We start from the raw sequence: 17,858 nt of genomic DNA, 5'->3' as shown, positions 1-17,858 counted from the left end.
ATCTGGGCCGCTCACAAGCAGCTTTCCAGCATGCACGCTGCACCCCGAGTGTCTGTATGTAACTGCAGCCTGCCAGATACACGTGGGTTATGCTCTGGCTCTCACCAGCCTCAGTTATTCTACAGGGTGACCCCAAAACACTCCTAGTCCCAGATATTCCCCCAGAAAAGTATGTCCTGTACTGCCCAGCCCTCTCCTGGACAGTTCAAATATTTTTAATCAGTTATTCCTTTAAGGGAATAATATGCCAGCTTATTATCTCAAATAGTTATTCAGACACTTCAGTTTAAACAAACTGGATTGTATAAAACAGTAAACCAAGTTTATTAACTACAAAAAGATTTTAAGTGAGGCAAAAAAGTCAGAAATGGTTACAAGAAAAATAAAGATAAGACGTTCACTAATGCCAAACTTAAACTGGGTCAGACTCAAGCAAAGTTTCTCACCACAGATTACTGACCAAACTCTCAGGTCAGGTCCCCTCCTCCTGAGTTCAACCCCTGCTTTCTGTGTCTCTTCAAGTGCAGTGAATGTGATGGGCATGGACAAAGAGGGGTCCCTTAGGGTGTTTGTCCCTCTTTTTTATACTTTTACTCCCACTCTTGAAAAACATTTCCAGCTGAGAACTAAGAGCCAAAGAGTCTGTGTGGAAGGATGTTCCCTGCTGTCTTTTTCACCTGTCTGAACATCCTTTGTCTTCCCTTCCAGCTTGGTGACTCTGTTTCCTGATACAATGCAAATGAAGCAGAGCACACACTCCTTTGTTTAGAACAGACTTGTCTGCCAACTTCTGGGGTTTGGAACAGGTGTTAATAATGCCATGCAGAGAAATCATATAACTTCACATACAAGGTTGCCACACATAGTTTATCAGGACAATACTGACGAGCAAAGTATGAGTTTTCAAATGGCATACTTACAAGGCATACTTCGTACAAAGATTATTACAGTAGTGCATAGGGTATGAATACAGGGGTGTATTCTGTCAGTTACCCAATGGTCTCCAACAGAGGACTGGACTGAAGAGGGCACCATAGGCATTAAGTGTGAGAGGCCCTAACCCCTATATTGGACTGCCCGTAGGGGCCAAGCTAGGAATTATTATATTTTACCTGCATATGCTACTGTACCTATTTGAAACCTTTCTCTTTCATGCCAGCCCTAGTATAACATCACTTTAGCCATATGAATGCTGACTGGGACCCCTGGGGGCAGGAGCCTATAGGACATGGCAGCTGGCAACATTTACCTCTGCGCCATGGTATGTCTGGTGCACCACTGAGCACCTTACAAACTTTGGTGTAGGATGGCCCTGAGCAGCCATGTTAACTACACAACCAACTTAGCAGGAAATTAGAAAATCAGAGTCACAGAATGTTCCTAGTCCTTTCAACAGTGAATCACGTTTTTCATTTGAAATTTCTTTGGAAAATTGTAACACATTTCCTCAACTTGCTTCTACTTAAAGGACATTTCACAAACTCCAAATCAGGCAGTTTTTCAACAGAAACAACCCGTTCTGAATATTGTGTCTCCATGACCCATTGTGGCATTGAAGAGCAACACAGGGGTGTTAGAAGGTTCTGTCTTTCACATTAGATGGAAAACCCAGACACTTCTGATCATGAAAGCCTCTTTGGAACTTTTTGCAAGATTAGGGATTTCAACTCTGGTATCTTGACAAACTTCCCTGTTGTTCGTCATGTTCTTTCCTCCTAAATTTCTCCTGCAGTTTCAGCCAGTTATGATAGTCTTCACTCTGGTCCTGAATTGCTTGCCTGCCATGTTTCATCCCAGCTTTGTCTACCTATGCATATTTGTCAAATCTGGTTTGTTAGGGGCTTCATTAAATAAATGTAAGATCATAAACACTTGTGCTAGATCTTTCCTTTTTTTACTTCACTCCGTGTGAGGATATATGCACTGTTTATTTAAATCTGTAGTAGGAAACTGGACAGGAGGGAGTTTGGGAAAGATTTTAGACCAAAGCTCTGAAGTGAAGCAGAGAGAGAGGATAATTTTAGGAATCATATTGTTTCAACAAAGTTACTACTTCAGTGTTAGAAGAAAGTGACTCTCTCTTTGACTCCTTGGCATTGACATTCAGTTTGGACAGTGAAAATAGATTAGTCAGGGTCACTTTCTGGTTCCTATCCCCTAGCACAATGAGGTTATTTAGTTTTTCAGCATGGCTAAGGAGTGGTCAAGTACAAAATTACCTCCTGTTTCCATTGACTCCTAGTTCATGAAAGACCTAAGAGCTAGATCCTCAGCTGCTGTAGATCGGCACAGAATTATTGTGGCCAGGGAAGGAATGCCAGCCGAAATAGGGAAATGTCAGGTTAAAGAATATTCAGGTAATTTAGATGTATTCAAGTCAGCAGGGCCTGATGAAATTCATCCTAGGGTACTTAAGAAACTAGCTGAAGCAATCTCAGAACCATTAGCAATAAGGGGGAGAGGTTCCAAATGACTGCAGAAGGGCAAACATAGCACCTGTCTTTAAAAAGGGGAACAAAGAGGACCCAGAGTATTATAGACCAGTCAGCCTAACTTCAATACCTGGAAAGATATTGAAACAAATTATTAAACAATTAATTTATAAGCGCCTGGAGGACAATAGGGTTATAAGGAACAGCCAGCATGTATTTGTCAAGAACAAATCATGTCAACCTGACCTAGTGTCCTTCTTTGACAGGGTTACATGACCTAGTGGATGTGGGAGAGCAGTAGAGGTGATATATGTGGATGGCAGTAAGGCTTTTGACACAGTCCCACATGACATTCTCATAAGCAAACTAGGGAACAGTGGTCTAGATGAAATTACTATAAGGTGAGTGCACAACTGGTTAAAAGACCCTACTCAAAGAGTAGATACCAATGGTTTGCTGTGAAACTGGGTAAGGGTATCTAGTAGGGTCCTGGAAGGGTCACTCCTGGGTCTGGTACTATTCAATATTTTTATAAATGGATTTGGATAATGGAGTGGAGAATATGCTTATAAAACTTGCACATGAGACCAAGCTGGGAGGGGTTGCAAGCACTCTGGAAGACAGGATTAGAATTCAAATTGACGTTGATGAATTGATCCGAATTCAACAAAATGAAATTCAATAAAGAAAAATGCAAAGGACTTCATTTAGGAAGGAAAAATCAAATGCACAAACATAAAATTGGAAACAGCTGACTAGGGGATAGTACTGCTGAAAAGGATCTGGGGGTTACAGTGAGCCACAAATTGAATGTGAGCCAACACTGTCATGCAGTTGTAAAAAAGGCAAATATCATTCTGGGTTGTATTAACAGGAGTGTCGTACATAAGGCATGGGAGTTAATTGTTCCGCTCTACTCAGCACTGGTGCAACCTCAGCTGGGGTACTGTGTCCAATTTTGTGTGGCACACTTTAAGAGAAGATGTGGACAAATTGGTAAGCATCCAGAGGAAAACAACAAAAATGCTAAAAGGTTTAGAAAATCTGACCTATGAGGAAAGGTTTAAAAAAACAACCAAAACCTGGGTGTGTTTAGTCTTGAGAAAAGAACTGAAGGGGGAGCTGAGAAGTCTTTAAATACGTTAAGGGCTGTTATAAAGAGGACAGTGATCAGTTGCTCCCCATGCCCACTGAAGATAGAACAAGAAGTGGTGGGCTTAATCAGCAGCAAGGGAGATTTAGGCTAGATATTAGGGGAAACTTTCTAATTCTAAGGGTAGCTAAGCTCCGGAACAGGCTTCCAAGGAAGGTTGTGGAATCCCCATCATTGGAGGTTTTAAAAAACAGGTTCTTCAAGGATGGTCTAGGTTTACTTGGTCCTGGCACAGCTCAGGGACAGGACTTGATGACTGCCTGAGGTCCCTTCCAGCCCTACATTTCTATAATTCTCTTGACTTCAGTGGAGCTGCACTGATTAACACCACCTGAGGCTCTGGCATCTAAATTACTGGGTTTGCATTCATGTAAGACAAATATTTTTGTTCTGTACTAAGAAAATCTCCTAACACAGACACAGCAGTGTGACCTTGAGAGGACAAAGCCTCAAAGATGATGGGGTGGAGGGCTGCTTGGATAGAGGGGTGGAGAAGGGTGGAGCTAAGCCCTGGAGAGGTTTAACTGGGTGGATTTCTTATCTCTGTGGTTATTGTTTTGCGTTTCCTTCAATAGTTAAATGACTTTTTCCATAGTTACATGCTGACTGTATGCTTTTACACGCATTTTAACAGCACAAATCCCTACTCATGATTCACTGGGCAATGTTGCTCGCTCTCAGATTTAAGTCAGTGTGAGTTTGATGCTCATTTCAACACCGGCACAAATATGCAGCAACTTCTACAGTATGTAGTCTGGACCAGTGTGCCCATGAGGGAACGTTAGCTTCTGGGGAAGCACTTGTTCTGTTAAGTAATTAGACTATAGGGAGAAGTGTTGCCAACTTTTCTGATTTTTATTGCAAGTCAATATTTGGTGGTGGCCAATTTTTTTAACGGCCTAGTTCTTGGAGTCATGGGATTATGTGAGAATCTCAGTTTTCATTTAAAAAAAATTCTGGTCCTCATGGTTGTGGAGAAAGGGGTCACGTTTGGAAGCCTAACCTCTTGATATCTCGTGTGTTTCCTCTTCTTGATCTGCAGGGACATATATTTTGACTGTGTCATTCTTAGCTTAGTAATAGAGGAGATGGATCAAAAGGCATTCCAGCAAGTAGCAAGCAAAAAGCGGATGGCTTTGGGGCACCATTATTTTCAAAACAACATTTTGATTTTGACTTTTATTGCTGACAGAAGCATAATCCATGGTGACTCTGACACACGGTTGTTCCTGTGAACGCACACAAAGGTTCCTTTGAATTCACCAAATAATACATTTAAGAATTCAGGCCAAAGTGACGCCCCTCGTGCAGTCTTGATTTAGACATAAATCCCACCATGCTCAGTGCGCCTTTAGGGATGTGTACACAAACCCAATTTGCTGTAGTCATTTGGGAGATTATGTGACTATGCCATCTCCCCACCCCAGAAGCATACATGGGTAATAGTGCCCTACATCAGATTATCTACAGGGAGTGAACCCAAGACCTCTGTATCTAGAGGCGCATGCCATGCTGTTGCTTGAACCTATGGATCAGGGCTTTTAGGTGGGCAAAGCTAGCAGACTCCTAAAATCTCTTTGCAAGCTCTAGCCACAATAGGGGAACAAAGTCTTACATTGGGGTTGCACAAGCTTACAAATTTGGGCTGGAGTTTCTGTCTACCTTAGGTACTTTTTGGCCCTCATTACCATAGCATTTGAGCACCAGCCAGTCTTTAAGTGATTTGTCCTCATAAAGCCCCCAAGAGGCAGGAGAGTGCTATTATATCTCCATTTTACAGATGGGGAACTGAAGGACAGAGGTCACTGGGGACGTTTTTGACAGATAAGAGAATCAAATTCAGGTCTCCGGACTCCTAAGCTAAAAGTCTAACCACCGCACCATCTTTTCCCTTTAAAAAGGCTCCTTGCGGTACCTGCATGACTGTCTGAGCTTCCCAGTAGCTGACACAGAAGATTAATTTTGATTAGCTTTTCCTAGTTAGGGAGCAGAGGGTCAAATGGATGTCATCTACAGTGAGGAGCCCCCTCTTCAGCTGTCTTCCATGGGGCTCTTTACACTGTTACGTGAGGTCTGGGGGAATTTCTGACTACCCCTGAGTTTTCCAGCTGGTGAAAGTGATGTGGGAAGGCTCCAAAAATAGCAGACTCCTCAGAAAGGAGAGAGATTGCACAGTATGAGTGAAGAGATAAGGATCATCCAAACTTTTCTGTCACAGGAATTTTTGTGTCTCTCCTATGCCATTTGGTGGGGCTTAGTTCATGGCAACAGCAAATGTGCTGTGACCTCTCCTTTTCCTTATAAACAGTGCTGACTCAAAGTGGCTTAATGGAAGGTGCGGGAAAGAGAGAAGACAACAGTACAGTCAGATAGACTGTAAGAAAACCTTTTGCAAGGGCAGATAACCATTTATCTTTAAATAATGACTGTGTTTCATAGTGCCATTTTAATTTCAAATTTATGACAGAGGCACATGCCATATTGGAGAATGACGTTGCTATGGGGCTGGATTGAAACAATAGCGTATCAATGAGATGCAGAGGGAATCCTTTGAAGCTGGTATGGTCTATTGTGTATCAGTAGGGGGTCTTTAATTCACATTTGCATTGCAGAATAGAATCAGTGGTCCCCAACCTTTCTTGTGGGAATAGCATATTGCTATTCCCAGAAGACTGTGGTGGGCGCCCGACACCCCACCGCCAAAAGAAGCATCGCCGCCGAAATGCCGCCGAGAAATGGCAATGCTTTTGAGTGAGTATTTTTCCCCCTAATGTTACACACACCTTCTTGTCAACTGTTGGAAATGGGCCATCCTGTTTATCACTACAAAAGTTTTTTTTTTTTCTCCTGCTGATAATAGCTCACCTTAACTGATCACTCTCGTATAGTGGGTATGGCAACACCCATTTTTTCATGTTCTCTGTGTGTGTGTGTATATCTATCTTCCTACTGTTTTTTCCACTGCATGCATCCGATGAAGTGAGCTGTAGCTCACGAAAGCTTATGCTCAAATAAATTTGTTCGTCTCTAAGGTGCCACAAGTACTCCTTGTTCTTTTTATAGTATTTAAAAGTTCCAGCCACGATTGGGGCCCCATTCTGCTAGGTGCTGTCCATTCACACAGTAAGAGACAGTCCCTGTTCCAAAGAGTTTGCAATCCAAATAGACAAGACAGACAAAGGGAGGGAGAAAAGGAAGATTACTATCTCTGTTTTACAGATAGAGAAACTGAGGCACTGAGCCATTTATGTGCCTCGCTCAGGAAGTCTGGGGCAGAGCCAGGAATTGAAATCAGATCTTTTGAATCAGCCTTAGCCACAGATCAGTCATCTTATGGTTTATGGAAAATGTCTGATTTCAAATAAATCCAGAAAAGAAAACCATACATTACTGCATGTCACCTTGAGAAATGAGTTATTAGGTTTTTCTTTTTTTTTTTTTTTAAGAGGAGCTCTTGACTCTTAAGTGCATGCTGTACTCTGTATGGCACAGAAAAAATATTTTGGTTTAGACAGTGTTTTCTTTGCTTAAGATGCATAGTTCTATTCTTCAAGCTGCTCTGCTCCCGGAATTCATAGAAGTCAGATGAGCTTCATTTTGTAAAGCCTATCTTCTGTTTACTCAAGGAAGCAGGGCTTCTCAACATTTCAATCACAGGAAGGCAGGAGCTATAGATTCTTTCAGTCACCAAAGTCTCCTTCGGCAATGTTGTTTGTGGAAAGGTTAAACCCTCATGTCTCTTTTATTATTATGCTATTTGTAGTGCTTGCTATGGGACCCTGAGATGTTCTTTATATTTAAATAATATGAAGGAATAAATCTGTCCTGACTCCCCTCCACCAGCCACAAGCTGCAAATTCAAGCTTAGCATACCAGACCTAGCAAAGATAAGAAAAATATGCAGTTGGAACTTCTAGGACCAAACTCAAGGCCACGTTTCTGCACTGAAAGGAACGTGTGGTGAGAAAGTGCCAAAAAAGCAATAAGAAAATGTCAAGCAAGGCTCTCTTTGTGATTTTTGAATTCAACCCAGGTCAGAAATGACACTAAACCTTCACCATGTGATAGCTGTTTGGTGACCTATGTCCAATGCGTTGGTGACCTCTCTCCAATTCTCCGTGGCCTAGTGTCCATGGAACAAAACCACCTCCCCAGTCAGCACCCTGGCTGGTAGTCTCAGCAGAGAGGAGAGTGAGCACGGAAAGTGAGCCATCCTCTCAGCTAGCAGAGGTGTGTTGGCAGGGGGAAGGAGGGGGAAGTTTCAACTACCGCTGCCCAGGCTGTGCCACCGAAGAGGTACCGCTAAGAAAGGACTTGACCCCAGCACTTTTAACAAGCGCTGGAAAGTAAGCACCAAAGAGACTCAGTCAAGGTACTCGCAAAAAGAACAGGAGGACTTGTGGCACCTTAGAGACTAACCAATTTATTTGAGCCTGAGCTTCCGTGAGCTACGGCTCACTTCATTGGACGCATGCCGTGGAAAAAACAGTAGGAAGATAGATACACACACACACACACAGAGAACATGAAAAAATGGGTGTTGCCATACCCACTATACGAGAGTGATCAGCTAAGGTGAGCTTGTTACATATGGCCAGGCAAACTCTGCCCTCGGTCTGCAGTGGAACCCCCTGGGGTGCGAAGGACAGTCATCTTCTATCCTCATGCATAACTTTTCCACTAAAATAAGGCTCAGTGTACTGAGCTATGAGTCTATGAGCTGTAGAAACCAGCCCATGTCATTAATGCCAAGAGACATGACAATCTCTGTGATGACTCCCCTGGCCCATACCTTTTCCACATTCTCGCCATTCATCTTGTCTCCAGTTCAGACAAAGCAAGAGCCAGTGTGAACCATCATATAAAAGTCCAAGCATATCTTTCAGGTCCTGGAAGGTTCTATTCAATTTTTAATAGTTTTTCATTTGCATGTTCTTCTGGATTCCATGGCCCTGGATGGGGCTCAACACCAAACGATAGGCTTTTCTTATAACACATCTTATAGACCCACCTTTATAGACCCAGCACTTCAGAGAGAAGAGATGATGTTAGGGTTAGAGCTGATCAAAAAGGAGGAAAACTTGAAGAAACAAAAGTGAATGTTTTCCCATTTTTTAAAAATTTGAAACTTTGAAATTTCAGATTTTGAAACTGATAGGAAAATGGAATGGGATGGAAAAGGAATATTTTTTGAGTCAGGAGCAACTGAGAATAGGGTTTTTGAAATAATGAAAATCTCAATTTTTGTTTCTGTTTTGAATTTTGAAATTTCATCAAAATGGCAAATTGACATTTTTCAATCACACACATTTGAATAAGCATCCAAACTTCTGTGAACTTAATGAAGGCCTGAATCTTTCGAAGACCTTCACGATCATTAATACAGTGTAAATTACCCAAATGGAAAATTATTTTAAAAGGTTTTGTGTAGGCCTGGCCTTATTTTGATTAATCACTTGGGGCCAGATTCAGATACCCTTATTCATGCTGAATAGCACCTAGCTTTGTGATTAGTCCCTTTGAAGCCAGTGGCGTAAGGGGTCTGCTGAATAGATGCTTTACAGATGAATAAAGCACTGTCCCTGGTCCAAGAGGCTTTTAACGGAGTTCAGAGACAGACAGAGGAAACAAATCAGACACAAATAGCAGACAGATGGTGTTTCGACAGGAGTTGGAGTTGGTGTCCGAATTTAGGACATGATCCTGCTTAAAAGGCTTCACATAAGCATTGTCTTTTTAGGAAGGCTTTGGAGGAGAAGAATGAGGGTGCTTGGCACATAGACAGAGGGAGACTTCCAAGTATAGGGGGCAGCACAGAAGGTCAGCAAAGGGCCATAGGCTATTCCATTAATTGCCAGTAAGGTCGCTAGGATCCAATCTAAAGGCCACCGAAGTTAATACACAGATTCCCACTGGCTTTGGATTGGGCCCATAATGAATTTAATATTCTGTCATTAATAGATAACCTCCTATGCAATTTGTCCCTGTCCGTACCAAGTTGTTAATTAAATTAGTATTGTTAAAGTCCTGTGTTATGTACTCTGGCAGGCACTGCACTGGTAAGTCTATTCAGAGAGTGCTAGAATCCACTGCCAGGGAGCAAGATGTGAGATGGTCCATCTGTGTGCATAGCATCCATTGCATGTGCAGATGGGTGGCCAGAGTCCAAAGACACATCCTTCCCCGCTCCCCCAGCTTCTAACAAATTCAGCCCTGCTAGAGACCAGCAACAATGGTCGCAAGATAAAATGTGCAGCTGTCTTGGGATTATGTGAAGGACGTGGCTTTTCCTCAACTGCGGAGAGAGGGGCCGTTTGTAATGAACGTGCTAGAGGACAGGTTCAGTCCTGCAGGCGAGGATTGCAATGTAGATTCCTTAACATGGTTAGTCGGACAGTCCCCTCTACAATCTTGTTGTAAAGCAGTTTACTAGTTGGGTTGCTTGGTACAGTTATTGGAAGGCCCTGTGGGTCTAGAACCCAACCGTGTAGAATGACACGGTAACTGTCATTTCCCAGCTGTAATGAGTTTGGGCTCCACTTCCCATGACCCCCTGCGGACACACAGCAGAAGTTCCGCCTCGAGCGCCTGACCGACAGAAGCCTCATGGCTTCTGATTGGCTCCCTGCTCTATATAAGCCCAAGGGGTACTCCAGGAGATGTCCAGGTAACAGTGTGGACCTTCTTTAGGTGCCATGAGTGGGTCTGTTCCTGAATTTCTGGCTTTGACCTCGACTTGATTTGGAGTTTGCCTCATGACTTGGACCCTGAATCGACTCTGGCCTGGAACCTGACTACAAACTGCTTGGCTACTCCTAGCCTTGGGTTTGCCCCAGCTCTGGCCCTTGACCCTGACTGCCCTTGTTGGCATCCTGACGGTTGTGGTTGTGGAACCAGATTTTCAAAGGAGCTCAGGACCCAGATCGGTACCTAAATGAAGTGACCAGACTTTCAGAATTGCCCAGGATCCATTGGCTTCTTCACCTGGGTGCCTGAATAAGAGCTAAACTAATTGAAAATAACTGCCCCAGTTGTGAGTGCTGAGTATCTTTGAAAATCAGATCCCATAGTGTAGACAAGCCCACAGGAAATCTCTGCTCCAGAAATGCCCTTAGATGGAAGGGGTGTTGAAGGCTAAGCAGGCTATTGCTTTAGGTAGGCTTGTGGGGAAACATGCTAGGCCATATTGTAGACCAGTGGTTCTCAAATGTATTTGATCACGCCCCCTTCTTTGTGTCTGTAGTAGTTTACGCTGCCACACAAATACATACACCAATATACGCAGTGTCGGTGCTTCGCTCGAATCAGTTTTGGCTCTGTTTTTCGCTTGAGAGGTGGTTCTTTTTTTTCTTCTTCTTTCTGTTGCATGAACAAGCCAACAACAACCCCCTGTAAAAGAGCAAAGGCAACATTGTGATTGTGGTCCATGCTTACAATTAAATGTGCGCAACGCGTCATAGCGAACAGATTAATGTCTGGAGGCAATGACTTTGTACAATGCTATGCAAGCTTAAACAGAAGTCTGTCAAAATGCACAGCGCCAGGTGAGAACCTGATGCATCTGGAGGAATCAGCTTTGCTAGTAGTTCATGGCTGTGAGTAAGATGTGCACCGTAAGGTTTTTTATTTTTTCTAAAGCTTCTCATGCCCTCTCCAGTTTGCGAACCTCTAGTCTAGACTGTGGCTCAGATCTTCCACTGGTGTAAAATCAGCAAAACTCCAACTGACATCAGTGGAGCTATACCACTTTACATCAGCTGCATGGGCAGCATGTGACTCCTGCATTTGGGGAGCCTGTGTGGAAGTGCCAGAAGCCCCCTAGAAGTGAGGGGCCACGCCCCTTGCTCTGCCCTCTGGCCTGCCTCCACTTGGCCTCCTCACCCTGAGGCCCTGCCCACACTCCACCCCAGCTCCACCCCCAAGGCTCGCGCCCACTCTACTCTCTCCCCCAAAGCCCCCTGCCACTTGCACCTCTTCGCTAGAGCCCTGCGTGGATACAGAATTCATATCTGCAAATATAAATTGGTATCCACGGAACTGCAGGGCTCTACTGGGAACTGCAGCAGTGAAAACAGCAGCATGTCGGGTCACTACTCCCAATAGCCAGCGCTGCGTGCCAGGAGCTCTTCCAGTGTAGCTATACTGCCCGCAGCCCCGCCCACCAGAGCAGGCACCAGGCTCACCAGCAGCTGTCCCTGGTCGCGCTAGTGTGGGGCTTTCTGGAGATAGTGTACTTGGGCTCTCAGAAAGCCTTTGACAAGGTCCCTCTCCAAAGGTTCTTAGCAAAGTAAGCAGTCATGAGATAAGAGGGAAGGTTTTCTCATGGATTGGTGACTGGTTAAAAGACAGGAAACAAAGGGAAGGTATGTATGGTTAGTTTTCACAGAGAAGAGAGGTAAATAGCAGGGTCCCCCAAGGATTTGTACTGGGACTAGGGCTGTTCAACATATTCACAAATGATCTGGGAACAAGTGAGGTGGAAAAATTTGCAGATGATACAAAATATAGTGAAATCCAAAGCTGAGTTCTCCAAAAATCCAAAGGGATCTCCCAAAACTGGGAGAGGAGGCAACAAAATGGCAGATAAAATTCAATGTTAAATGCAAAGTAATGCACATTGGAAAACATAATCTCAACTATACATACACAATGATGGAATGTAAATTAGCTGATCTTGGAGTCATTATGGATAGTTTCTGAAAACATCTGCTCAATGCACAGGACTCGTCAAAAAAGCTGACAATATTAGGAACCATTAGGAAAGGGACAGAAAATAAGACAGAAAATATCATAATGCCCCTATATAAATCCATGGTATGTCCACACCTTTAATACCGCATGCAGTTCTGGTCACCCCACCTCAAGAAAGATCTATTAAAAGTGGGGAAAGTACAGAGTACCCTTTGTTGTCTAAGGGTATGGAACAGCTTCCATCTGAGGAGAGATTAAAGAGATTGGGACTGAAGAGCACTCTAAGCAGTGGGCTATGAGGGGGTCTGATGTGGACTTTCTCAATCTCTCCTGTTGAAGCTGATTGCACTCTGGATAAATAATTATGGAGTCATTGGAACAGGAGCACTGGAGCCTGGGTCTCCCACATCCTGGGTGCATGCTGTTATCATGAGGATACACAGTCATTCTCAAGCTTGCATGTGTTCTTTCTCTGGCCAAAATGGCTCTTTAAAAGAGGGAACATACATGAGTGACTCTATCTAGAAGAAAAGGAGTACTTGTAGCACCTTAGAGACTAACCAATTTATTTGAGCATGAGCTTTCGTGAGCTACAGCTCACTTCATCAGATGTATACCGTGGAAACTGCAGCAGACTTTATATACACACAGAGATCATGAAACAATACCTCCTCACTACAAAAATTATCTTTAGATAAGCTATTACCAGCAGGACAGTGGGGTGGGAGGAGGTATTGTTTCATGATCTCTGTGTGTATATAAAGTCTGCTGCAGTTTCCACGGTATGCATCCGATGAAGTGAGCTGTAGCTCACGAAAGCTCATGCTCAAATAAATTGGTTAGTCTCTAAGGTGCTACAAGTACTCCTTTTCTTTTTGCGAATACAGACTAACACGGCTGTTACTCTGAAATCTATCTAGAAGGTTCACAGCTGAGAATCTCAGGCAGAGAGAGGACGTTTCCTTGCAGCCTGGACTCAGGGGCAGAGCTTAGCACATACCCCTGTCCTTCGCGTCTCTCATGGGCTAGCTTGGGCAGTTCCTGGCCCAGCATGCTGGCTTTTGTGAATTGCAGTCTAAGGCACCTATCTCTTCCCATGCATTGGATAGGAACTTAGGCACCAAACTCATGCTTTATGAATTGCTGTGATTTTTCAAGGCACACAACTGCTTTTGTGCATTGAGGCCCCAGGCCTTTGTCTCTAACCTTAAAGAAAAGTTTAAAAAAATGAATCCAACTGCCAAGTCCATTGAAACATCACTGTTTTGGAAAGGGGTGGTGGTCATGCTGGTTCCCACTGTCAACACACTGGCATCACTCCCCACAGATGAAGTAAAATGTATTGTGACTGTCACCAGTTATTGTGCCGTTGTGTGGAGGGCTGAGGCAAGTGCTGCTTTGCGCAGTGGGATTTTGCAGGAAGCCAAAGAACTCTGTTACAATACATTATTTCCTGCAGGGAGGGACCCCACAATGCAGGAAAACATCAGCATTTTTCAGCGCTCATCACTTGTATTTGGATGGCCCCACTAGTGCTGGCTGCTATATTTCATACCCTTCTCCGCTGTGCAATGGAAGGCCTGGGTAGTAATGACTCATCACTTTGCCTCCAACGTTACTGGGACTCCTGTGGTCTACAGGCTGCTCTGTAAGAGCTCAGCTGCAGCAGTTAGCTGGCATTACTCGCGCTTCCACTGTATTTGTGATGTTTGGAGAGGGCGGGCAGAAAATGGGCAGCAGGAACCTCTTTCCTGGATTCCTGCTGCTTACTCTATAGTGGGTAGTAAGCTGCTGTCTAGAGAATGTCAGGGCATCCGTGTGATGGTCTCTGACCTTTGTCACATGGGCTCTATATAGAGATGTGCTGAGACCATTAAAGTCCTGTGGTCAGATGGAGCCTGGAGAAAACCTGATGACCAGGAGGAGACCAACCACAGACATCCATGTCCAGTACTTCATTGCCCCTCCCAGAAGAATTATAGTGGCATGGGAAGGAAAGGACCCTGCCTGCTCAGGGTTTGGTGAGCTATTTCAGAGAGACTGAGGGTTTGTCTATACTGCAATTAAAAATCTGCATCTGGCTCAGGCTGCCGAGTCATTTAATTGTGGTGTAGATGCTGGGGCTGGAGCCTAGGCTCTGGGATCCTGTGAAGTGGGAGGGTCCCAGAGCGCGGACTGCAGCATGTCTACATGGCAGTTAAACAGCCCTGCAGTCTGAGCCCTGCGAGCCCAAATCAGCTGCAGGTTTTCAATTGCAGTGTAGACATGCCGAGGATGGTCTGGTGGTTAAAAGAAAAGGAGGACTTGTGGCAACTTAGCGACTAACCAATTTATTTGAGCATAAGCTTTCGTGAGCTACAGCTCACTTCATCGGATGCATACCGTGGAAAGTATAGAAGATCTTTTTATACACACAAAGCATGAAAAAATGGGTGTTTACCACTACAAAAGGTTTTCTCTCCCGCCACCCCACTCTCCTGCTGGTAATAGCTTATCTAAAGTGATCACTCTCCTTACAATGTGTATGATAATCAAGGTGGGCCATTTCCAGCACAAATCCAGGGTTTAACAAGAACGTCTGAGGGGGCGGGAGGGTAGGAAAAAACAAGGGGAAATAGGTTACCTTGCATAATGACTTAGCCACTCCCAGTCTCTATTCAGGCCTAAGTTAATTGTATCCAATTTGCAAATGAATTCCAATTCAACAGTCTCTCGCTGGAGTCTGGTTTTGAAGTTTTTTTGTTGTAATATCGCAACTTTCATGTCTGTAATCGCGTGACCAGAGAGATTGAAGTGTTCTCCGACTGGTTTATGAATGTTATAATTCTTGACATCTGATTTGTGTCCATTTATTCTTTTACGTAGAGACTGTCCAGTTTGACCAATGTACATGGCAGAGGGGCATTGCTGGCACATGATGGCATATATCACATTGGTGGATGTGCAGGTGAATGAGCCTCTGATAGTGTGGCTGATGTTATTGTGATGGTGTCCCCTGAATAGATAAATTCTATAAATTTATATAAATCTATAAATGCTTTACCTATTCAGGGGACACCATCACAGGGCCTAATAACATCTTAAAGCTTATGCTCAAATAAATTGGTTAGTCTCTAAGGTGCCACAAGTACTCCTTTTGTTTTGCTAACAGACTAACACGGCTGTTACTCTGAAACCTGGTGGTTAAGACGTTGATTTGGGCTGTAGGGGGTCTGTTTTCAGTTCCTGCCTCTGCCAATGACCATTGGCAAACGACGCTATCTTTGCGCCTCAGTCTCCCCTCTGCAAAATGGAATGCTACTCCTTTCTTTATGTAGATTGCAAACTCTTTGGGACAGACTGTCTTTTATTGTACATGTACAACTCCTAGCACAATGGGGCTCCTGATTTGGGTCAAGGCCTCTGGCCACAAACTCTCAAATTCAGAGGTCTCTACAAGCTGTAACATGTATTACAAGTGTCAGTTGAGAAAGGATGGACTTTTTGCTTGATTTAGGCTTTTGTAGGAATAATAGACTTGCAATTCCTGGTTGAGATTAGGGTCTCATTTGGGCCAGGGGCTGTACATGCCTGCCACTTGCATTCTAAATAGACAAAGGAGTGGAGGGATAATGAGTCTTCTTTCCCCCAGGTTACAGATCGGGGACTAAAGTATAGAGAGACTGTGATTTGCCCACAGCCCTGCAATAAGTCTGGAGCTGAATCCAGATCTCCAGACTCACAGGCCAGTGCTTTAATCCATCCCCTTCCTCCTCCACACTGGAACCTACACTTCAGTACAGTAGTCGAGGGTGTGCTTTCTTCTTTTCCCATGTGAAGCAGTTAATACTTGTTATAAGTGAGTGAGCACAAGCAGTGTGCATAACCTCAAGGCTAAGCACTTTATAAATAAAAGGTCTGGATGTGGTGATTGTTCATAATATGGTCTCTAAAGATAAGAGTTTGAAAGGATACACAAAACACATTTGGCTCATTCTCAGGGCTAATAAATCACACACATTCTTTGTCCCAAATTTACATTCTTTGCCCCTTATCACCAAGAAGCAGTCACTCCATTTCTTGTCCTGGTTTCTCCACGAGCTCATGTGTTGGCTGATTACAGTAAGCCTTTGAACTCTCTCAAATACAGCGGACAAGATTTTTTTTTTAAGTGACTAATATTTGGTTGCTTCAATTTTTAGTGGCCTAATTTGAGACACTTTACAGGGGTTTGATTATGAGAAAGGGCTGATCACCCACCCTCTGAAAATCAGGCCCCTTTAGGGTGTCACAAATGGGACACTCAGAAATGGAGGCATCTAAGTCACTAGTTGCTTTGGAAAAATCTCCTATTTGATTGTTGAGGAGGGGATCGACACTGCTATGTTTAAGATTATAGAAGGAAAGGCATTTTCATGCAAAGACCCTCTTCTGATTTACTCCTGACTCTCAAATATTCCTGTTGGGCTGTAAAAGTCGCAACCAAAATCTTGGGTCAGTTTTGAACTTTTTAGGCGTGCTTGAGCAAAACCCATTTAGGTTGTTTTGAGTTACATGAGCAAGATTATATTATGGCAATGCTAATGGTTCAGAGAACATTCACCTTTTAAAACCAGTTACCCTGGGGACTGAAGTTTCATGCATGTTCCCAGTATGCGGTGGGCTTTTTATCTGTTTTTTAAAACACATCAAATTTTTTTTTTACTTTTTCTAGAGTGATTTTTGTTTGTTTGTTTTATTTTTGGTGGGGTTGCCACTTAATTATTTTAATACTTTTTTTGCTCGGATAACTCAAACATAGATAGAGATGGCTTTTGCCATGTTTGAAGAAAATGCCCTATAGAAATAGGAGAGAGATGAATATTGCATGCTGTTCATGGTCAATGGGGGCCTGATCCAAAGCACTTTAAAGTCAATGGATTTAATTCCCATTCCAGGGCCTTTAGATCAGGCCTTAAATTATTTTCTAGACTGAGTGAAATATTTATAACAAAGATGTCTTGGTTGAAACTGCCCCTTTCCAAGCTCATCCTATTTTTACCCCTCCCCTACAACGGCTGTGACACCCAAATACCTATTAATTTGGGGAACAAATGTCTGTAGTTGGGGGGGGGATTGAATTTGATTTATTTGGGGTCAATATAGACTCATGGGTGATAGATTTCATGGGTCCCAACGGGCTGCTGTAAGTGGTACGTGCCATAGGAGCCAGAACCTTTGGAGATATGGACTGTTTTACTCCTCTCTCCTTGGTGTGGTAGCTGGGGATAAAGTCCTCATTTTGCCCCCAGCCTATCCGCTGCTTACCTGGAGGATTCTAAGCCTTGTGGCCCCTTCCATCACACTGAGCATGCTCACAGTGGGAAGACATAGCCTCTCTTCTGCCCCCAGATCCTGCTGCCTGGACAATTCCTCCCTGTGCTGCTCCTGGGGAAACACATTCCCTTATTTGGCAAAGCCACAGATGGCCTCAGATATTAGAGGTGGAAAAGACTCATTTAGGCCACCTGGTTCATCTCCCTGCTAATGCAGGATTGTTCCTATCGGTGTGTTTGGGGCGGGGGGCTTGTCCAAATCTAATTACAGATGATTCAGCCAATGTA

General features: G+C 43.7%; 1 protein-coding gene and 1 long non-coding RNA gene across 2 annotated transcripts in view; one reads left to right on the top strand and one right to left on the bottom strand.

The window, feature by feature from the left end:
* The window catches only part of LOC125633352 (somatostatin receptor type 4), a 138,731-nt gene that overhangs the window by 119,916 nt on the left and 957 nt on the right, over positions 1 to 17,858 (top strand). The window lies entirely within an intron of this gene.
* Positions 847 to 17,858, bottom strand: part of LOC125633354 (uncharacterized) — a 45,002-nt gene continuing 27,990 nt past the window's right edge. Inside the window, exon 2 of the long non-coding RNA XR_007355576.2 lies at positions 847 to 10,974. This is a non-coding gene — a long non-coding RNA (uncharacterized LOC125633354). The remainder of the gene's footprint in view (positions 10,975 to 17,858) is intronic.

This window comes from Caretta caretta, chromosome 3, assembly GCF_965140235.1.
Source record: "Caretta caretta isolate rCarCar2 chromosome 3, rCarCar1.hap1, whole genome shotgun sequence".
Taxonomy (NCBI): domain Eukaryota; kingdom Metazoa; phylum Chordata; order Testudines; family Cheloniidae; genus Caretta; species Caretta caretta.
The sequence above is the reverse complement of the archived record's forward strand: the minus strand, read 5'-3'. Positions and strand labels throughout refer to the sequence as shown.